The sequence below is a fragment of the Macrobrachium rosenbergii genome, chromosome 44 (assembly GCF_040412425.1).
Source record: "Macrobrachium rosenbergii isolate ZJJX-2024 chromosome 44, ASM4041242v1, whole genome shotgun sequence".
NCBI classification, from domain to species: Eukaryota; Metazoa; Arthropoda; class Malacostraca; order Decapoda; family Palaemonidae; genus Macrobrachium; species Macrobrachium rosenbergii.
Window position 1 is genome coordinate 25,370,504 of NC_089784.1, and position 22,105 is coordinate 25,392,608.

General features: G+C 34.4%; 1 long non-coding RNA gene across 1 annotated transcript in view; it reads right to left on the reverse strand.

Annotated features, from left to right (window-relative positions):
• Positions 1-17,852, reverse strand: part of LOC136829437 (uncharacterized) — a 338,599-nt gene extending 320,747 nt beyond the window's left edge. The window contains exon 1 of the long non-coding RNA XR_010850380.1: positions 17,720-17,852. This is a non-coding gene — a long non-coding RNA (uncharacterized lncRNA). The remainder of the gene's footprint in view (positions 1-17,719) is intronic.
• Between the last annotated feature and the right edge of the window lie 4,253 nt (positions 17,853-22,105).

Here is a 22,105-nt window from a genome sequence, read left to right on the forward strand (position 1 = left end):
CTAAATAAAATATAGTAGAACATAACTTATTGAAAGTAAAATATGATTAATTTCTAAGCAATATATGGCTACTAGAATGGAAACATAAGGGAAAGGTAAGATTCTTCTTATTCGTCAATAGTGCCAGCCCTGACCAGTACTTTTGACATTACCCAGCTAAAGGCGTGTGTCCTGGTGAAGGCCGCTAAATAAATAGTTAAAAATAAATATAAATAGATAAAAATAAATATAAATAAAAATAAATATAAACAGGCAAAAATAAAAAAAAATAAAAATAAAAATAAAAATATGAACAAAAATATAAATATACTGTAAATCTTATATATAAAAGTGGAGGTTTGTATGTTTGTTTGTGTTCTATAGAAATCTGAACTGCTTGACCGATCTAGATAAAATTCGGCGCGTGGCCATCATCTGACCCAACTTAGATAATAGGGCAGGTTCCAAACCCGTACCTCCTTCCCCTTCTCCCTTCCCTTTGTAACTTATGTAGTAAATAAACTCTACGGGTTTATCATACCTAATTTCAGGGAAAATAACTCTACAGACTTATCATACCTCATCTCATGTATGCGATACCATAGAAATATATTACTGAAAATGCTTTTCCTTCCTGTGATTAATAATTCTGTATCAAGGTTTAGATAGTCACCATACTAATACCTAGACAAAAGGGACAGTCACCAAAGTAATACCTGGATAAAAGGGAAAGTCACCACAGTAATACCTGAATAAAAGGGACAGTCACCACAGTAATACCTGGATAAAAGGGACAGTCACCACAGTAAACCTTGGATAATGGGGACAGACAATACAGTAATACCTGGATAAATGGGACAGTTACCACAGTAATACCACCTAGATAAAAGGGACAGCAGCACAGTAATAAATGGGACACCCACCACAGTAATACCTGGACAATTTGAGACAGCCACCACAGTAATACCTGGATAAATGGGACAGTCACAGGCAATGTCTGGATAAAATGCACAGTCGCCACAGTACCACCTAGATAAGATGGACAGTCAGAACAGTAACACCTGGATTGAAGGGACAGACAGCACAGTAATATCTGGATAGATGGGACAGTTACCACAGTAATACCTGGGGGACAGTCACCACAGCAATACCTGGATAAAATGGACCGTCACCACAGTAATACCTGGATAACAAGGACAGTCAGCACAGTGACACCTGGACAAAAGGGACAGTCAGCACAGTGACACCTGCATAAAAGGGGCAGTCAGCACAGAACCTGGATAAAAAGGACAAACACTACAGTAATATCTGGATAAATGGGAAAGTCATCACAGTGATACCTGGATAAAAGGGACAGCCACCACAGTAATACTTGAATAAAATGTACAATCAGCATAGTAACACCTAGATGAATGGGCAGCCCACACAGTAATACATGGATAATTGGGAGTCACCACAGTAATACCTGGATAAAAGGGACAGTCAGTATAGTAATACTTTGATAATCACAGTAATAACTGGATAAATTAGACAGTCACCATAGTAATAACTGGATAAATGGGACAGTCACCACAGTAATAACTGGATAAATGGGATAGTCACTATAGTAATACCTGGATAAATGGGACAGGTGACACAGCCATACATGGATAAAAGGGACAGTCATCACAGAAATACATGGATAGATGGGAAAGTCAGCACAGTAATATTTGGATAAAAGGGACAATCACCATAGTAATACCTGGATAAATGGGGCAGTCAAAACAGTAATATTTGCTTAAATGGGACAGTCAGTACGAGGAGGTGCAGTAAAATTTTTCTGAGTCGTTCAGAGTTTTCCCGGGCAGTGCCGGGTTGGTCAGCTAGTATAAATATAAATATAAATATATAAATATAAATTTAAATATATACATATATACATAGAATGTAGCCTATATATATATATATATATATATATATATATATATATATATATATATATATATATATATATATATATATATATATATATATATAATATATATATATATATATATATATATATATATATATATATATATATATATATATATATAATATATATATATATATATATATAATATATATATATATATATATATATAATATATATATATATATATATATATAATATATATATATATATATATATATATATATATATATATATATATATATATATATATATATATATATACTGTACATAGAATGTATGTATATATATATATATATATATATACATATACTGTACATAGCGTGCGTATGTGTATGTAATCGCGCAGAGTACAATACTAACTTAAGCCCTTGCAAATCTATTTTTTGTTAATTTAGTTGTAAACTAAATTCAACTGATCTACTTTCAGTCCCAAAATAGATTTCACAGAAATCTTCCCCTGTTATCATGTTCTCTCCGATCAATATTCACCCAACCAGACTTTTATTGAGAGGTAAAACTAGCCCTTTCTTTGGCTGCAATAGTCCCCTCAGGGGCAGGGGCTGATCATTTTCAATAGGAAAGGCCAAAGGACCAAGGACTCGAAGAATAGGCTCCCACGGGCTCGTCTGCAGGGGGCCTTCGCAAACGCTTATGTAATGTTCCTTTCACGGGAATTTCATGGAGGATCCGTAGCTGTTGAAAATTAAGTTGGTTCACATCTCTCTCCCTCTCTCCCCCTCTGTATATATAGATATATATTACATACGCACACAATATATATATATATATATATATATATATATATATATATATATATATATATACATATACACATACACATGTCACACACACACACACACACATATATATATATATATATATATATATATATATATATATATATATATATATATATATATATATATATATATATATATATATATATATATATATATATATATATATATATATATATATATATATATATTATATAAGAACGATCCACAGTATTGCCTCTGTTTGTATAGACGAAATGTATTTGTAAAATTATTTACACAGGTTAAACCTTTCGTCCATCCTTCTGTGGACTTGATCACTAAACTAAAAGTAGACATACAACAATGGTAAAGAAATGTAAAGAATTCTAAACAAACTGAAACTGATAAGCAAGGTCAAAACAAGCGAACAAGTTACTGGATGCTATATATTTCCAGAATTCTAAGTGATCTGCGAGGCCGGACAAAACGTTGGTATTCTTCCTGAACGACCCCATAGCTGGGTAGTGCCGTCAGTGCACCTCATGCGGTGTACTATAGGCATTATTTAAAGTTCTTTGCAGCGTGCCATATGTCCCTAGCTGCAACCCATTCGTACGTTTTGCGGTGCCTCCTTTCATATTCTCTTTCTTCCATCTCACTTTCCACGCTCTCCTAACAATCGATTCATAGTACAAGTGCGAGGTTTTCCTCCTGCTACACCTTTCAAACCTTTTATTGTCATTTCAGCTCTGAATGACCTCATAGGTCCCAGTGCTTGGCCTTTGGCCTAAATTCTATATTTCATTCAATTCAATTCTTACTGAACGATATCTTGAGGGTCGTTATCCATAACGGCAGTTTGATCCACAGACTCGGGAACAGGCGAAGGGTGGTTATCCGCATTTTCAGATTGAAGAAAGCAGTACACATTTCTGTTCTTAATTTTGGTCCCTTTGCAAATCTCTTCACTTAAAAGTAAATTATCCATAATGCAAGTATTCCCCCTCAAAGGTGTCATTTAAAGTGATGAGAGCTCCTTCCACAATCCTCCTAGTGGTCGTGTCCGTATTTTTATGAATAATTTTACCTTTTTTGAAATCAATGGCATGATTCGAATCGCAAGTGTGTCTAGCAATGGCGCTGTAAACATTCCCCAAACGGCAGGCTGCGATATGTTCCAGTTTCCTCTGGTCCAGGTAACGACCACTTTCCCCAATATAACATTTATCACAGTTTTTACACCCTATAGCAGAGACTCCGACATCGCTGTTGGGTTTTCTACAACTGTTCTTGATAATTTTGTTTTTAAGAGTATTGGAATATTGAAAAGCTACACTATACCCGTGTCTTTCTTTACTAAGATTATCCGAGACTTTCCTCAGGTCATGAGTATACGGAAGGAGGAGGGATTTAAAATTAGCAGTTGATCGGTGTACCCTTGAATTGTAAAACATTATCTTGGTTCTAGAAAGACATTTGTAAAAAAAAAAAAAAACTTGGGGTAACAACACTATTTGAAACTTGTAATTACAAATAACTTCCTGGTCAATGAAACTAGGGTCATAAACTCGAAACACTAAAAAACAAATTGGTTAGAACATTACTTTTGATTTTCTCGTCATGATAGGAATGAAAATGTATGAACGTATTTTCCTTCAAACAGAAAATTCAAATGGCTTATTTACATCATCCCGGTGGACATTCAAATCTGAAAAGAGCAAGCGCTTATTGACTTCCCTCTCTACTGTAAACTTGATGGACGGAATAAAACTATTCAGTTGTAATAGAAACCGATCAAAACATTTGGCATCGTCCGTATAAATAATAAAGATATCAACTTATCTTACCCATATAAAATGTTGCAAACCATTTGGAAGTTTGCCCACAAAAAGAATTTCAAAAATTCCATACAAAGATTAGCTAAAACAGGGGGCAATGAGGATCCCATAGCAACTCCTGCCTTTTGTTGGTAGAAATCTCCTTCGAACTCAAATACGGTTGAATGTACACACGTCTTTAAGAGCTCACAATTTATTAATATAAATAGGTGGCGTGAATTTTCTTTCTTCAGTAATTTTGACCAAATTATCCAATAAAATATCAAGTGGTACATTGGTGAATAATGAGACGATGTCGCGACTGTAAATAATTCCAACAAAATTTTTATTTCTAATTGTGTTAGTGAAATCAAGGTTGTTTTAGATGGGCGCATGACATTTCCCGCCAAGTTACTTAAAACCTCGGCCAACCAGGACGTCAAATCCGTTTGTGGAGTGTTGCAATTGGCCTTAAAGGGATGCTGTCCTTGTGGATTTTTGGAAGACCACAGAAAAAACTAAATAAGGGAAGTGTTCCGGTCAATTTACTTAAATAACTTCTTTAATTTCTTTGTTAACGCCAACTTTTATAATGTCATTAATTTTCGTATTAAACGTGGACTGAATACCAGAAACGGACGGAGCTCGAAGAATCTTGGTGTAAGATTAACATCACTGAGCAATCAGACTTACTCCTGATAAGCACGATACAGTGGTTTTATATTTTTTACATATAAAAGGGAATGTTGCATGTTTGTATATTTGTTTGCATGTATGTTTGCAACCTTGTGCGTTATAGAAATCCGAACCGCTTGACCGATCTAGACAAAATTTGGCACAGTCATCATCTGAACCAATTTAGATAATAGGGTAGGTTTCAAACCCGTACCCTCCCCATTTTCTCCTTCCCCATCCCCCTTCCCCCTTCCCTTTGCAGCTTATATGGTAAACTCTACGAGTTTATCATAACTCATTTCATGTACTCAAGACCATAGAAATATATTATTGGAAATGGCTTTTCAGTCACCACAGAAATACCTGGATAAAAGGGACAGACAGCACAGAAATACCTGGATAAAAGAGACAGACAGTACAGTAATACCTGGATAAAAGGAACAGTCACCACAGTAATACCTGGATGAAAGGGACAGACAACACAGTAATACCTGGATAAAAGGAGCAGTCACCACAGTAATACCTGGATATAAGGGACAGTCACCACAGCAATACCTGGATAAAGAGGACAGTCACCACGGCAATACATGGATAAAGAGGACAGTCACCACAGTAACACATGGATAAAAGGGACAGTCACTACAATAATGCCTGAATAAAAGGGACAGTCACCACACTAATACCTAGATGAAAGAGACGTTCACCACAGTAATGCCTGGGTAAAAGGGACAGTCCCAACAGGAATGCCTGGATAAAAGGAACAGTCACAACAGGAATGCCTGGATAAAAGGGACAGTCACTGCAACAGTACTTGGATAAAAGGGACAGTCACCACAATAAAACCTGGATAGAAGGGACAGTCGCCACAGTAATACCTGGATAAAAGGGATAATTACTGTACTACAGGAATACCTAAATTAAAGGGACACACAGAACAGTAATCTCTGGATAAAAGGGACTGACAGTACAATAATATCTGGTTAAAGGGGACACCCAGCATAGTAATATCTGGATAAAAGGGACAGTTACCACAGTAATACCTGGATAAGAGGTACACACAGGACAGTACTTATTTGAAGGTGTCAGACAGTGCAGTACTACATTAATAAAAGGGACAGTCACCACAGTAATATCTGGATAAAAGGGACAGTCACCTCAGTAATACCTGGATAAAAGGAACAGTCACCTCAGTAATACCTGGATAAAAGGAACAGTCACCTCAGTAATATCTGGATAGAAGGGACAGTCACCTCAGTGATATCTGGATAAAATATCTGGATAATAGGGACAGTCATCACAGTAATACCTGGCTAAAAGGGACAGTCACCTCAGTAATACCTGGATAAAAGGGACAATCACCTCAGTAATATCTGGATAAAAGGGACCGTCAACACAGTAATACCTGGATAAAAGGGACATTCACATCAGTAATACCTGGATAAAATGGACAGTCACCACAGTAATACCTGGATAAAAGGGACATTCACCACAGTAATACCTGGATAAAAGGGACATTCACCACAGTAATACCTGGATAAAAGGGATATTCACCGCAGTAATACCTGGATAAAATGGACAGACTGACCAGAAATACCTGGATAAAAGGGGGTCACAGCAGTAATATCTGCATAAAAAGAACATTCACCACAGTAATTGCTGAATAAAAGGAACAGATAGAACAGTAATACTTGGATAAAATAGACATTCGCCACAGTAATACCTGGATAAAAGGGGCAGTCAGAACAGTAATACCTGGATAAAAGGGCAGTCAGAGCAGTAATACCTGGATAAAAGGGACATTCAACACGGTAATACCGGGATAAAAGGGACCGTCACCACAGTAATACCTGGATAAAAGGGACACACCGACCAGTAATACCTGGATAAAAGTGAGTCACCACAGTAATGGCTGGATAAAAGGAACAGACAAAACAGTAATACTTGAATAAAATAGACATTCACCACAGTAATACCTGGATAAAAGGGGGCAGTCAGAACATTAATACCTGGATAAAAAGGACATTCAACACAGTAATACCTGGATAAAAAGGACAGTCACCACAGTAATACCTGGATAAAAAGGACAGTCACCACAGTAATACCTGGATAAAAGGGACAGTCACCACAGTAATACCTGGATAAAAGGGACAGTCACCACAGTAATACCTGGATAAAAGGGACAGTCACCACAGTAGTACCTGGATAAAAGGGACATTCACCACAGCAATACCTAGATAAATGGGATATTCACCACAGCAATACCTGGGTAAAAGGACAGGCAAAATAAGTAATATCTGGATAAAATGGACGGTCACCACAGTAATTTCTGGATAAAAGGGACACCAAGAACAGTAACACCTGGATAAAAGGGATAGTCACCACAGTAACACCTGGATAAAAGGGATAGTCACCACAGTAATACCTGGATAAAAGGGACAGTTACCACAGTAATATATGGATAAAAGGGACATTCGACATAGTAATACCTGGATAAAAGGGAACAGTCACCACAGTAATATCTGGATAAAAAGGACATTCACCACAGAAATACCTGGATAAAAGGGACAGTCACCACAGTAACATCTGGATTAAAGGACAGTCACCATAGTAATAACCGAATAAAAGGGACAGCCATCATAGTAATACCTTGATAAAAGGGACCGTCATCATAGTAATACCTGGATAAAAGGGACAGTCACTGCAGTAATACCTGGATAAAAGGGACAGGCAGAACAGTAATACCTGGATAAAGGGACAGTCGACACAGTAATACCTGGACAAAAGGGCCAGTCACCACTGCAATTTCTGGATAAGAGTGACAGACAGAACAGTAATGCCTGGATATAAGGGACAGTCATCACAGTAATATCTGGATAAAAAGGACATTCACCACAGTAATACCTAGATAAAATTGACAGACAAAACAATAATACCTGTCCCCACATTAATTTCCGAATGAAAGGGACAGACAGGACAGTAATACCTGCATAAAAGGGACAGTCACCACAGTAATATCTGGATAAAGGGACAGTCACCACAGTTATACCTGGATAAAAGGGACAGTCACCGCAGTAATACCTGGATAAAAGGGACATTCACCACAGTAATATCTGGATATAAGGGACAGACAGAACAGTAATACCTGGATAAAAGGGACAGTCACCACAGTAATACCTGGATAAAAGGGACAGTCACCACAGTAATACCTGGATAAAAGGGACAGACAGAACAATAATACCTGGATAAAAGGGACAGACAGAACAGTAATACCTGGATAAAAGGGACAGCCACCGCAGTAATACCTGGATAAAAGGACAGTCACCACAGTAAAATCTGGATAAAAGTGACAGCCAGTAATACCTGCATAAAAGGGACAGCCACCATATTACTACCTGGATAAAAGGGACAGTCACCACAGTAATTTCTGGCCAAAAGGGACAGTCACCACAGTAATATCTGGATAAAAGGGACAGTCACCACAGTAATATCTGGATAAAAGGGACAGTCACCACAGTAATTTCTGGATACAAGGGACAGACATCACAGTAATACATCGATAAAAGGGACAGACAGCACAGTAATACATGGATAAAAGGGACAGTCACCACAGTTATATCTGGATACAAGGGACAGTCACCACAGTAATTTCTCGATAAAGCGGACAGACAAAATACTAATACCTGGATAAAAGGACAGAGGACAGTAATACCTGGATAAAAGGGACAGTTACCATAGTAATTTCAAGATACATATATATATATATATATATATATATATATATATATATATATATATATATATATATATATATTTATCAACTTCCATTAGCCAAATATCACAACTGAATTAATTTAGGCAAAATACTAAATTTGTATTAAAGTGCAACTCGAACACTATCAATAGATATGGCTATTGCACATATGGTGCCAGTAGGAAAGTCTCTAATTCACCAGAACGTTTTATATATACAGTACATTATATATATATATATATATATATATATATATATATATATATATATATATATATATATATATATATATACATACACATATATACATACTACTGTATATATATATATACATATATATACACATATATATATATATACATATATATACACAACACATACATATATATATATATATATATATATATATATATATATATATATATATTCTGGTGAATCAAAAACTTTACTACTCATAACAAATCTATTATAATTTCTACTGATATCTATTGATAGTTTTCGATTTGCACTTTGACAAATTCATAATTTCTCTAAATTAATTCAATTGCAGTATGTTGGTAAGGAGAAATGATAAGATATTTCAAGATATTTCCATAAATTCAAATCCGTATATGCATCGATGATATTTTACCAATTCTCTGAACATTGTCATATAATTAAATTTCGCCGATTTTTTCAAATAATGTAATATCATTCATCTTTATATCATGGGATGAGAATAACAATTATATCTAAGAAATATAAAAGAAAATATTTGCCAAGGGCAATAAAACTGTTCTACCTTATGATGATAGAGAAATTACTAAGAAATATTTCACTGAAAAATTTTCTGTCAAAATCTGAATCGTTCTCAAAAACGCAATCCTCTCTGCTTTGTCTCATACACTACATTCAATGCATTTATTTTTTTCAAATAATAAGCAAATATATGCAAATAGTTTTCCCTCTTTCCAACGCCTTGTACAGGAGCGAAAATCGACAAGTTCATAGGACAGGCATCGCTAATCAGGCACTCATGATAATAACTTCTAAAAATCATAATTATGATTGAAACATAAAAGGTTACTGGAAGGAAATCTTTCTTACTTGCATTTCAATTAGTCTTCGTCATAAATGTGTTCATAACCAGTGAGCAAACTGCTTGGATAGGAAATTTTCCTAACTTGCATTTCAATTAGTCTTCTTCATAAATATGTTCATACCCAGTGAGCAAACTGCTTGGATATTCATTTATTCACTGTAAACTAGTCATGCCTTCATTTCTCCATTTCATGACAATTAAATACTTCCTTACTTATTCCTATCTAACTAGCCCAATTTTGAAAAGTACACGAGAGAATATACCTCTGAGCTCCTCGTCTAAGTATCAAATTTGACACTAGTTTAAAGAAACGTGGTAAACATACCTTGAAATTATGTCATCATTTTGCCCGTTAACAAATTTACGTAAGTCTAATGCAACCTTTTGTACCGTCATGTAAATAAAACTTGTGATAAGTATTCTTAGGAAGTTAATACTTTCATACACTTGTGAATTACCGTGTGTGTGTGTGTGTGTGTGGAACACTCAACAAACTCTTTGATGAGGTCGTTGGAAGTAATCTAGGCGCTAAGCACCTAACACCCTGCGGCGATGCGTTTGAAACTGCTATAAAAATTCAAGTAATAAAAGTGAAGGGAAGCAATGAGGAGCGTCATTGTATAACTTTTACGTAGATTTTTCCAGCAGCGTCATGCTGAAATGTTTTTTCCCCTTAACTTTCTTACTAGGAAATATTAATGGAAAAATTAATTTTCTTATGCAAGGTCAGTGGTCCCATTCCAGTTTGCAGCCTGCCAGGAGACTCAGATAGGAATGGTTACCCTGTTCCTACGGACTTCCTAAAATTCGAGGAGCGTAACCCAATCTAGATATGAGGAAAATGTGTCTGACGAATATATATATATATATATATATATATATATATATATATATATATATATATATATATATATATATATATATATATATATATATATATATATACAGTATACACATACAGTATATATATATATATATATATATATATATATATATATATATATATATATATATATAGTATATATATATATATGTATATATATATATATATATATATATATATATATATATATATATATATATATATATATATATATATATATATATATATATATATATATATATATATATATATATATATATGCGTGTGTGTGTGCTTATATCATCAGTCCATAGGTTTGTTTAACGTTTTAATTCTAGACCACTTTTGTTTATTTCTGAGCGTTGATGTACACATGTGTGTAAATAATAAAAATATATGTATATATATGTATATATATATATACATATATACTAGACCACTTTTTTGTTTATATATATATTATATATATATAAATAATATATTATATATATTATATATATATATATATATATATATATATATATATATATATATATATATATATATATATATATATATATATATATATATATATATATATATATATATGCTATATATATATATATAATGTGCATATATGTATGCATACGTAGTACAGAAGGGCAAAATACTTCCAGCTAGTGTAGAGAGGAAGTCGGCGGGTTTTTCATATCAATATTAAATCAAGCAACTCCGTCGACCATTTATAGGATATTATGCATGCAGACATTCATAAGCTGCGCTGGATGTTTGGGCGCGCGGCCGGCTATCCTATGCAACGGTGGAATCTATGATACGTTGTTGTATTATTGGCTCATATATATGCTAATGTATGGGGGAGAATATTACCAGCCGTGGATTTTATGACTTCGCTTCACGATTCATTACATTTTTTTTTTTTTTTGACGCTGGGGACTGATTTGTTTATATAACTGGGGAAATTTGTAGAAGCCCCGCCGTCTGTCGTAGTTGATATTTGGCAGACGAGGAGAAATTCCTGTATGTGTCGTTATCCTTCTGATATTTTGATTTTATCTGCTGGAAAGCCAGCCAGTCGATATCATTTAAACTTACTTTGTGGAAGCTAAATCATGTATATTAAACTTATTATCTTTAATCAGAAAAGTAAAGTATCTTATATTTTATTAGTAACATTTTGTCAACCTATGAAACAATATGTATATATTTATACACATATATCTATACATATATACTTCTTCGTTTAACGTGCTTTTTTCCCTATACAAATATATATATGCAGATGTATATATACCATATAAATATATATATACACATATATTACAAAAAATTAACGAAAATTTAACCAAAATGAAGAACGAATTACTCTTTATGAACAGACGGGGGCACACAATATTTATTTTTGCGCCAACTTAACTTCTGTAAAAAAAAAAACACACACACACACAGAAATGACCGATTTTTTCCCCCAAGTTCCCGACGTTTATTTTTGACGGGAGAAATAATTCAGGTACACGGAAAAACTCCCGTATTTAGTTGATCGTGTAATTGGGCATAATTATCCCGATTTCTGTTGTGATATGAAAATTATATTTCGATAACTCCTCGTTGTTCCGGGCTTTATGGAAATCAAATGATTCGGTACCGAATTTAAACATCTAAAATATATCAGTCGTATAATTTCCTCTTTTCAGGTCGTGATTTAACTGTTTGTATTTCGTATGTGATGCATTTAATTAAAAAGTACGTGGGCTTCACTTCTGTTATGCAGGTAATCATGATATATTTTTAACTATGCAGTGTTCGTCCGTAGGTACCACATCAGCTACACACGCTTGCATGATGCGTACATACATAAACATATACATATATATACATATATATATACATATACATACAAGGCAATTATCTTCATTAGTGAAATTTCTTTCGTCTTCGTTGTATGGAATACTTTCGCTTCTCGATGGATACTTCGTTAAAAGTCTGCTGAACAGATTTGTAACCAATACCACTAAAGTACATGGGCGCAAATTACTTAAACTGGGTATTCACCAACCTAAGTTTATTGACCTTAATAGTGTCATTTTTGATTACTCTAGTTATACACCATCAAAAAAAAAACCTCTTTTAGCACTGGGCTTAGATTTTTGTGTACCTAATTTTAAACCCAAATACTGTGATTTTTTTCTCGCGTTCGAAGTGTTTTTCCATAATATTCGGTTCTTCCCTTCTCATATTAACCTTGAACAAGCACGTCAGTCCATACTGAGCTTGGCTCAAAAAACATTCCCCAGTCTAAAAACTAGAAATTAGTTACCAAGTTTCAGGTATGAAGATTTTCAGATCCTAAAGAAACTTGCTAATAGAAATGACCTCATAATCTGCCGACCAGATAAAGGTAAAGGTGTACTTCTACTGAACCGCAATTATTACGTTGAAAAAATGAATAGTCTTTTGTCAGACTCTCCAATAATTTCTCTGAAGTAGGTGTTCCTGAATTTAGTACCATTTTCAAAATTGACGATAAAGTAAATTGTACCCTGAAGCAGCTTTCAGATGACTCTGCTATTTCTGAAAGCACCTATAATTCCCTTTTCAGTTCAGGATCTTCTTTTGCTACTTTATATGGACTCCCTAAAGTTCACAAGAATGACATTCCCCTTCGGCTAATACCGCCGCTTACAACTCGCTTAATTTTGGAATAGCTAAGTACCTTGCTCCGCCTTTTCAGTCATATCACGAGTAGCTGTTTCACCCTGCAAAATCCTTCTTGTTTTGTCCTTGATATACTTGAGCAAAATTCACATACATTTATGGCTATAGTTTTGATGTTCTGTCCCCATTTACAAATGCCCCTGTTTTCGAAACCGTTGATATTATCCTTGGAAAACTATTCCCTACCCCGAATGCCATTTACCACGGTTTTACCAGAAATAATTTCAAAAAACTCTTGGAACTTTCGGTCATAGATACACATTTTATTTTTAATGGGAAAGTTCATAAGCAAACAGATGGCATGGGGCCATGGGCTCCCCTTTAGATCTTTTTTCGCTATTATTTTTATGAGTTATTTAGTAGAACAATTCTTTGATCAGTGCTCAAATACTTTTAAACCGATATTTTATAGATGATATGTAGAGGACACGTTTTTACTTTTTACTGCAGAATGTCACGCCCAGTTGTTTTACATTTTATTAACCGTTTTCATCCTAATATTACTTTTACTATACTATGGGAAAAGAAGGTAATGGCTGCATTTCATTTTTAGATATTTTGGCATCTCGTTCCGAGGAAATTTTGTAACCGACATTTTTAGAAAGAAAAACCTTTACCGGCCTTGGCTTGAACTTTTTTAGTCATTGTTCCCTTGTTTTCATTCATAGTGCCTTTTCGCTTTGCTCCAACTGGAATAACTTTCACTCGGAAGTTAGGTTGTTAGAGACGTATTTTAAGAATAATTGTTATCCCTTGAACTTGTTCAATAAAATCATTAAGGAATTTTAGGACCATTTTTAAGCCAAAATCTGTAGTTTGCACCGTACCCTAAAAGGTAATGTATGCTTCTCTACCCTTCACCAATAATCCTGTCTTAAACGCAAATTACTGTCACGCTTGAGCCATCTTTTTCCATATGTTGACTTCAGATTTACTTTTACTAATCCTCATACAGCTGAAAGACTGTTTCGCTTTAAAAAGACACCCTCCCGGAGCTGATGCGTACCTGTATAGTTGGAAAGTTTAATTGCCCTAAATGTAATTTTGGGACGTGGGATTTACCAAGCACCTAGTTAAGGTACGCGTCGACTCTCATATGGGTGTCAGCCATCATACAGGTTCAATTTTAAGCAAAATGAAAATAGTGCCATTAGACTCCATGCCATATTCTGCCACCACCACACAGGATAGTGATTTTAAAATACCTGGACAAACAAAAAACAGCCATTCGCTTCTCTTTTTAGAATGCCTCCATATTAAACAACAATGACCAACACTCAGTAGCCAAACTACCTCAGTTCCATTGTACATTGCAAAGTTGTTTCAACCCACACCACTCTACCCTCTTCCAATTGCAGTCTTCTAACTCTCCCAGATATTATTTAACCACAGACATTAACAATAAGTTTTCCGGTAATTTGCACTACATTTTCATTATTATTATTCTAAAAATTCATGTTTTTTTTCTCGGTACCTATCTGCTCAGTTGATTTTATTTGACGATTTCTGTTTTGTATGTAATCTCTTCTTACTTAGTCGTTGTCCTTGTGTCAGTTTTACTTGCAGTTACGCTTCGTTTTTATGTTCCCTTTTGTATACTATCGTCGTGTATTTTTACTTTACAGTATTATGTATTTTAAAGTGTTGTCAATTATAGCTGTTGTAATACTTTTAGATCTAGTCAAGCAGTATACACACACACATATATATAGCTATATATATACATAGTTATATATACAGATATATATATATATATATATATATATATATTATATATATATATATATATATATATATATATATATATATATTATATATATTTATTAGTTATAAATATATACTGTGTATATATATATATATATATATATATATATATATATATATATATATATATATATATATATATATATATATATATATATATATATATATATATATATATATATATATATATATATAAATATATATATATATATATATATATATATATATATATATATATATATATATATACTTATATGAATGTCATTTTATTAAATATTAAGCCACAAAAATCTTCCTTTAATGAAATTCCCTCCACCGCAAGAATACCCAAGGGATTACTATCTACAAAGAAAGGACAGAGAAGATTCCTAGCGGAAATATAAAATTTAAATATCTTGGACGAAGAACAAACAAATGGGATTAAAATATTCTGTACCTTATCATTTATAATAAAAATTTTTTGATTATTGAAAACTTTCCTGTTACTTTGTATATTTTATTAGTCAGCTCAGTGGTCTGGTTAAACTTCTTTAATACTAGTACTCTTTGCTTAAAAATAGTTTCTCAAGAGCAGTACTGAAAGTGGCCCCTGTTGTGCCAAAAGTAGAAGAAAATGTTGCACGAAGAAAAACTAACGGTATTTAATAAAGTCGATTAAAATGTGAATTTAAATCTTACTCCTATCAAAATATTTTTGTTCATCATTCATGATAAAATCGTTTGATTACTGAAAGTTTCCCAGTTCTTCATTAAAAAAAAAAAAAGTCTTCAAGAACAATATTGGGCCCCTCTTTTGCCAAAAGTGGAGGAGAATGTTGGAAGGACCTTGTAGGATGGGGAGGACAAGGAAGTGACAGGGAGAGTGGTGGGGGGGAGGGGGGGTTGGTGAGAAGGAGAAAGGGTAAATGGTCTGGGGGAATTCTTTATGAACAAACTTCGGCAATTGTGTTAGCAACAACGGCAACATTTATCCCTTTAAGGGGGTTATATACCGCCGAGCTTATCAAAACTATTTTCATCGCCGAACGCGAATAGTTTTATTACCTTCCCGATAGCACCTTTGAATTAATGCTGCTTTCAAATGGATTCCCTTTATGGTGGCGCTTTGTGAATGTGCCTTGAAAGACTTGCTTTCGAATACTTTGAAAGTAATATTCAATTCGTTTCTGGAATGTATTTCTGTGTGATGTCTGATGGTCACGCCAAATAGCAGTAAGTTTTTTGAAATGTTATATTTTATTTATCAAATTGCGTATCCTAAGTAATTTTTTATGTTCACTGCCGTCTATAGCTAAGGAAATCTTTTCATTATTTGATTGCCTAACTTTTTGAAACCATACCGTTAAGAATGATTTGTAGAAGTTCAAAGATTCAATATACATACATACATACATACATACATACATACATACATATACATACATACATACATACATACATACATACATACATAGTGAAATAGGCGTTATGTTCAGAAATGCATTTTTCACTGTTCAATTTCGCTGTATAATACATTGCGGAGCCACTTGCGATCGACGGGAGCAAGTTAAGCCCGTAAAAAAAATAATGCCAAAAAACGCACAAAACTTACTGTTCTTGATACATATTGGGTGGAATAACATTAGTACTAACAATGTAACCGTCTCTGGTGAAAGATTGCACAAAGGGCGACCAAGAGCCAGAAACCGCAAACAAGAGCAAGATTACGAAATCGAACACATGGGTCTAAAGAACTCGTATATTTGGGTGTGTTGTCCCTTCTCTCTAAAATCATAACCAGTAGAAAGCAGTTCAGATAAATTTCCGTTCGGACACGTGGTCCGGCATTGGCTACGACCTAACCAAAACAACCTGAACTAGACCTTTCCTAGGGCGTCCTGTCTGACTCGATCTAACCAGACCTTAGTTACCTAACCTGATTTAGGGCGCCGAGCCCTGACCTGTCCGGGCCTCCAAGTAATACTGAACACCGAAAACGTGGCTTGAACTACACTTACGTCCGGAGCTGGCTACGACCTCACCAAAACAACTTGAACCTAACCTTTCGTAGAGCGTCATGCCCTAGGTTTAACCTAGTCTGATCTTATCTCCTTAAACCTAGCTTAGGGCATCATGCCCTGAGCATGCTGAGGCGCTTCGCTCCTCCTTGACACCGCCCCCCAACCCCCACCAAGTAACAATGAATATCAAACACGTGGACAGGCTTAGGCTACCCTTTTGTGGAAGTAGGTCCATTTCCTCTGCTCATACTAATTTGCCTGAAGCAGCAAATGAACTGTAGGCCTAGGCTACCCTGCAGTGCTAGTAGGTCCAGGTCCTTACGTTTCATCATATTAATTTGTATCAACAACAAATTCACTTCTTACCTTGTTCGAAACCGTTGAGGTTAAAGTTGTTGAAGTACTAGAACCAGGTCGTATTGTGTTCGCTCGGGAGAATAGCCTGCATTATGTACGCAATATTTCCTGGCTCTTGAGCAGATGAACACGATTAATTATTTCAAGAAACGGCAGAAATATACGCGGAACACTTTTCAAACACCGTTTACGAGCGACACAGATTTTACGATCAAGTAGGTGTTGTTACCTAGGAGATTCTACGGCGTCGGATTCGTCACGCGTTGTTACACAGTTGAAAAGATAACTTGGTACGTTAAGTGTTGCCATTTCAAGGATCACTCACAAGGATTTTAAAGTGGAGACTTGTTGTTTATTGTTGATTCGATTTCCAAATTTAGTTTTATTATTTACTCTGATTTTCAAGAACCTTCTGTGTTAAAATTCCATTTTCCACAAGTCTGTCGTCTGGAGCACTTTTTAGTCGTAGCACTGGCAATAATATATGGTTTAACTACTCCTTTTCATGGGTATCAAAATATTTGGATCACTGAAAATATTTTCATGATTTCATGGTTTTTTTTTTTAACTCGTAGAGGAAAAAATACACGTGAAAATATTTACTAAAACCTAAACAGGTGTAAGTGAGATTTATTTTCGTGAGGGGTCAATTTACAACAGAGTTAAATTTCTTGCATTTGAAAGAAAAAAAGAAATTAAAGTTTGTCTTCCATAGGAAGCCGAAACTTAAGTCATTAAGAGAGAGAGAGAGAGAGAGAGAGAGAGAGAGAGAGAGAGAGAGAGAGGGGTATGATGTTGTTTCCCCGGGGTCTTGAAATTCAAGTAGCGTCCAAGCGAAATGAAAAAGAGAGCCTCAGGCCGACGTGACTCAAGAACGAAAAAAATAAACAAAAAATAAAAATAAAAAAAGGAGACGTATTTAAATTCTTAGCTAATTTCGAGTCGAGTGTGGAAGTGGCCGTTTTTGAGAACTGTACAGCAGTGGCCTTTTATATGCCCCGCGCAGCGCGAGACCATGAAGTGTGGCCCATTCCGGGTCACACGTTTCCTCCGCGAGAGCAATTTTTACTTCTTTAAGACAAATTTCGTCTCTATGGTTATCTACAAATGATTTTTTTTTATTTTTTTTTTCACCCGTTGCTAAGCCTCTGTAGGTTCTTCATTCTTTATGTATTGCAACGACCTCCTCTATACCTTTAATATCTTTATGATATAATCATTAATACTGACGCATTAGAAACACCGTTCGGGTGTTGGAAAGTTTTTGTTTTCAGTTTCCAGTTTTTACTAGTAATACAGTTTATTGAAATGACAGTGGATTTATAATGAACATTAATCACGAATCACATTCCAACTTAAAAATAGACTCGTCAGTATTCCAGAACACTTATTTATCATTGTACTATGTAATTACTCTACACATCATGTAATTTCCAAAAAGGTCATTAAAAATTCAGGTCAGCTAATCGGTAAACAGCCGACACCCACAAGGAATGGAATAGAGTGGAGATGGATATCAAGATAAGATAAAAGCATTCACTATGCATCATCACCGAAAACGTTAATGCCACCTAAAGTATTATCATAAACTACCGTTATAGCCACTACAGCATCGTGACAACACGAAACAAAAGTAATAAAAGCTTTCACGAAAAATGCTCAAAAATTGAACGTACGCTAAAAAGTACCCAAACGCCATCGAATTTAAAATATCAGGCTCGCCTTACTCGGACTCTTGTATTTAATATTAAGCTTCACTCCTGAAATGAATAATATTTCCCCTAAAAACGTTTTCGACTTCCAAACACATTTCCTGAATTTAATATTGGGTTTAAATTCCCTGCGGAGTCAGTAGTCATATTAGAAAATGCTTTCACTTGTTTGAAAAAGGAAAGCAACCAGTGCATACCAAATGGTATGAAAGGGACCCCCTTTTTTCCCCCCCATTTCTTTTTAATTGCAAAAATAGGTGAATACTCTAGCAACCAAATTGTATTACTGTCTGTAACTCATGATCTTCCATTCTAACCGTTTTATTTAAAGCTATTATTTTAATAATTAAATGTGTCAATGACTTACAAAATTCCGTGAAATATGGTATTATTTTCTTGTCATACGTTTATGACATCCTCCATTTAGAACATGACTCTATTATTCTATTTTAAGTGTTTCTGAGTGACTGACCGACTGACTGATTAATTGAAATTAACCTCGAAGTCTATTTAGGTCTCAACGCACCGAGAAGCTCATATTTTCTTTCATCATGATTCTCTTCTTAAAACGACGAAGCTTCCTACAGTTTAAATCATATGAGTCTGTGTCTGTCTTTCTGTCTCTCGCTGTCTCCACACCGTTTTACACCCTGTATTAGGTACCCTTCCAATTTATCTCGAATACCCAATGTACACTTAGACCGACTCTCTACAATATATCCTCCGTACAAGTAAGGTTTATATTTCGATTTGTAAACTAGTGTTCATGATGTTAGGATGATAAGTTTTGAGTAAATGATTTACGTGACTAAATTTGACTAAATTTGTGAAGATCAGTACTAATTTTATATGCAGTATATACACATACATACATACATACATACATACATACATACATACATACATACATACATACATACATACATACAAAACAAAAAATAATAAAATCCCTGTGAAGATGCTGGCATGACGTCATGAAACCTAATAGCCTTGACGACTGACATCATCTAGGGTATCTCAAATATACTTTCCACTTTAACAGCATTTAACAATACTGTTGTAGTAATTTTTAGTCAATTTATTCCGCCTTATGAGTCCACGAGGACTTCACTATAAAGACAAAACAATTAAGCAGATAACAGATATTTAGTCATAAAAAAATAAAAATTATACACAAACACACATACACACACGTGCGCGCGCACGCATACGCACTCTAAAGACCGGTGCGAGAGATATTGCACAGTGAAATGTGATAATTAATGACTATGATTAAAATGTAGTTCACACCGTAATGCATCTCTCTTAAAATCTTCTAACGGGCCGGACGGCGGAAATTGCTTGCACATTAAGGAGAGACAAGATACGATTTAACGAATGAGTTAAACTGTTCTAACTTTATACATACATACATACATACATACATACATACATACATACATACATACAATATATATATATATATATATATATTATATGTATGTGTGTATATATATATATATATATATATATATATATATATATATATATATATATATATATATATATATATATATATATATATATATATATATATATATATATATATATATATATATATATATATATATATATATATATATATATATATATATATATATATATATATATATATATATATATATATATATATATATATATGAATGGCAGTTTATCACAAATTTTAATCATGACTTTCTAAAAACGTTCAAATACTAAGCCACAAAAACCTCACTGATTTGAAATTCCCTTTACCGTGGAAATACTTTACACCCAAAGGGATTACTGTCTACAAAGAAGAGACAGAAGATTCCTGGCGGTGTGGAAGGGAAGAAGATAGAGATATGGAAAAGGAAATATTTCAAACAAGAGTAAATATTATTACAAAAGATGAAATATCTTGGATGGAGAATAATCTCATGGCATTTGATAGAACTGATTTGATGTATGAATTTTAATTTTAGTCTGATTAAAATATTTTGTTCACTATCATTCATGATGACATTTTTTGGTCACTGAAAGCTTCCCTGTTATTTTTGGATATTTCATTCATTACTTAAAAAGAAAATTTCTTAAGAGGAGCCCTTGTGCCAAAAGTGGAGGAGAATGTTGGAAGGACCTTGTAGGATGGGGGAGGACAAGGAAGTGACAAGGAGAGTGGTGGGGGGGGGGAGGATTGGGGAGGGGACGGGAGAGGGAGAAAGGGTAAATGGTCTGGGGGAATTCTTTATGAACAAACTTCGGCAATTGTGTTAGCAACAACGGCAACATTTATCCCTTTAAGGGGGTTATATACCGCCGAGCTTATCAAAACTATTTTCATCGCCGAACGAGGATAGTTTTATTACCTTCCCGATAGCACCTTTGAATTAATGCTGCTTTCAAACGGATTCCCTTCACGGTGGCGTTTTGTGAATGTGCCTTGAAAGACTTGCTTTCGAATACTTTGAAAGTAACATTCAGTTCGTTTCTGGAATGCATCTCTGTGTGATATCTGATGTTCACGTCAAATAGCAGAAACTTATTTTTTTTATTTATCAAATTGTATATGATGAGTAACTCTTATATGCTCAATACTGTCTATAGCTAAGAAAATCTCGTTATTAGCTCGCCTAACTTTTGGAAACCATAGCGTTAAGAATGATCTGTAGAAGTCCGGAGATTC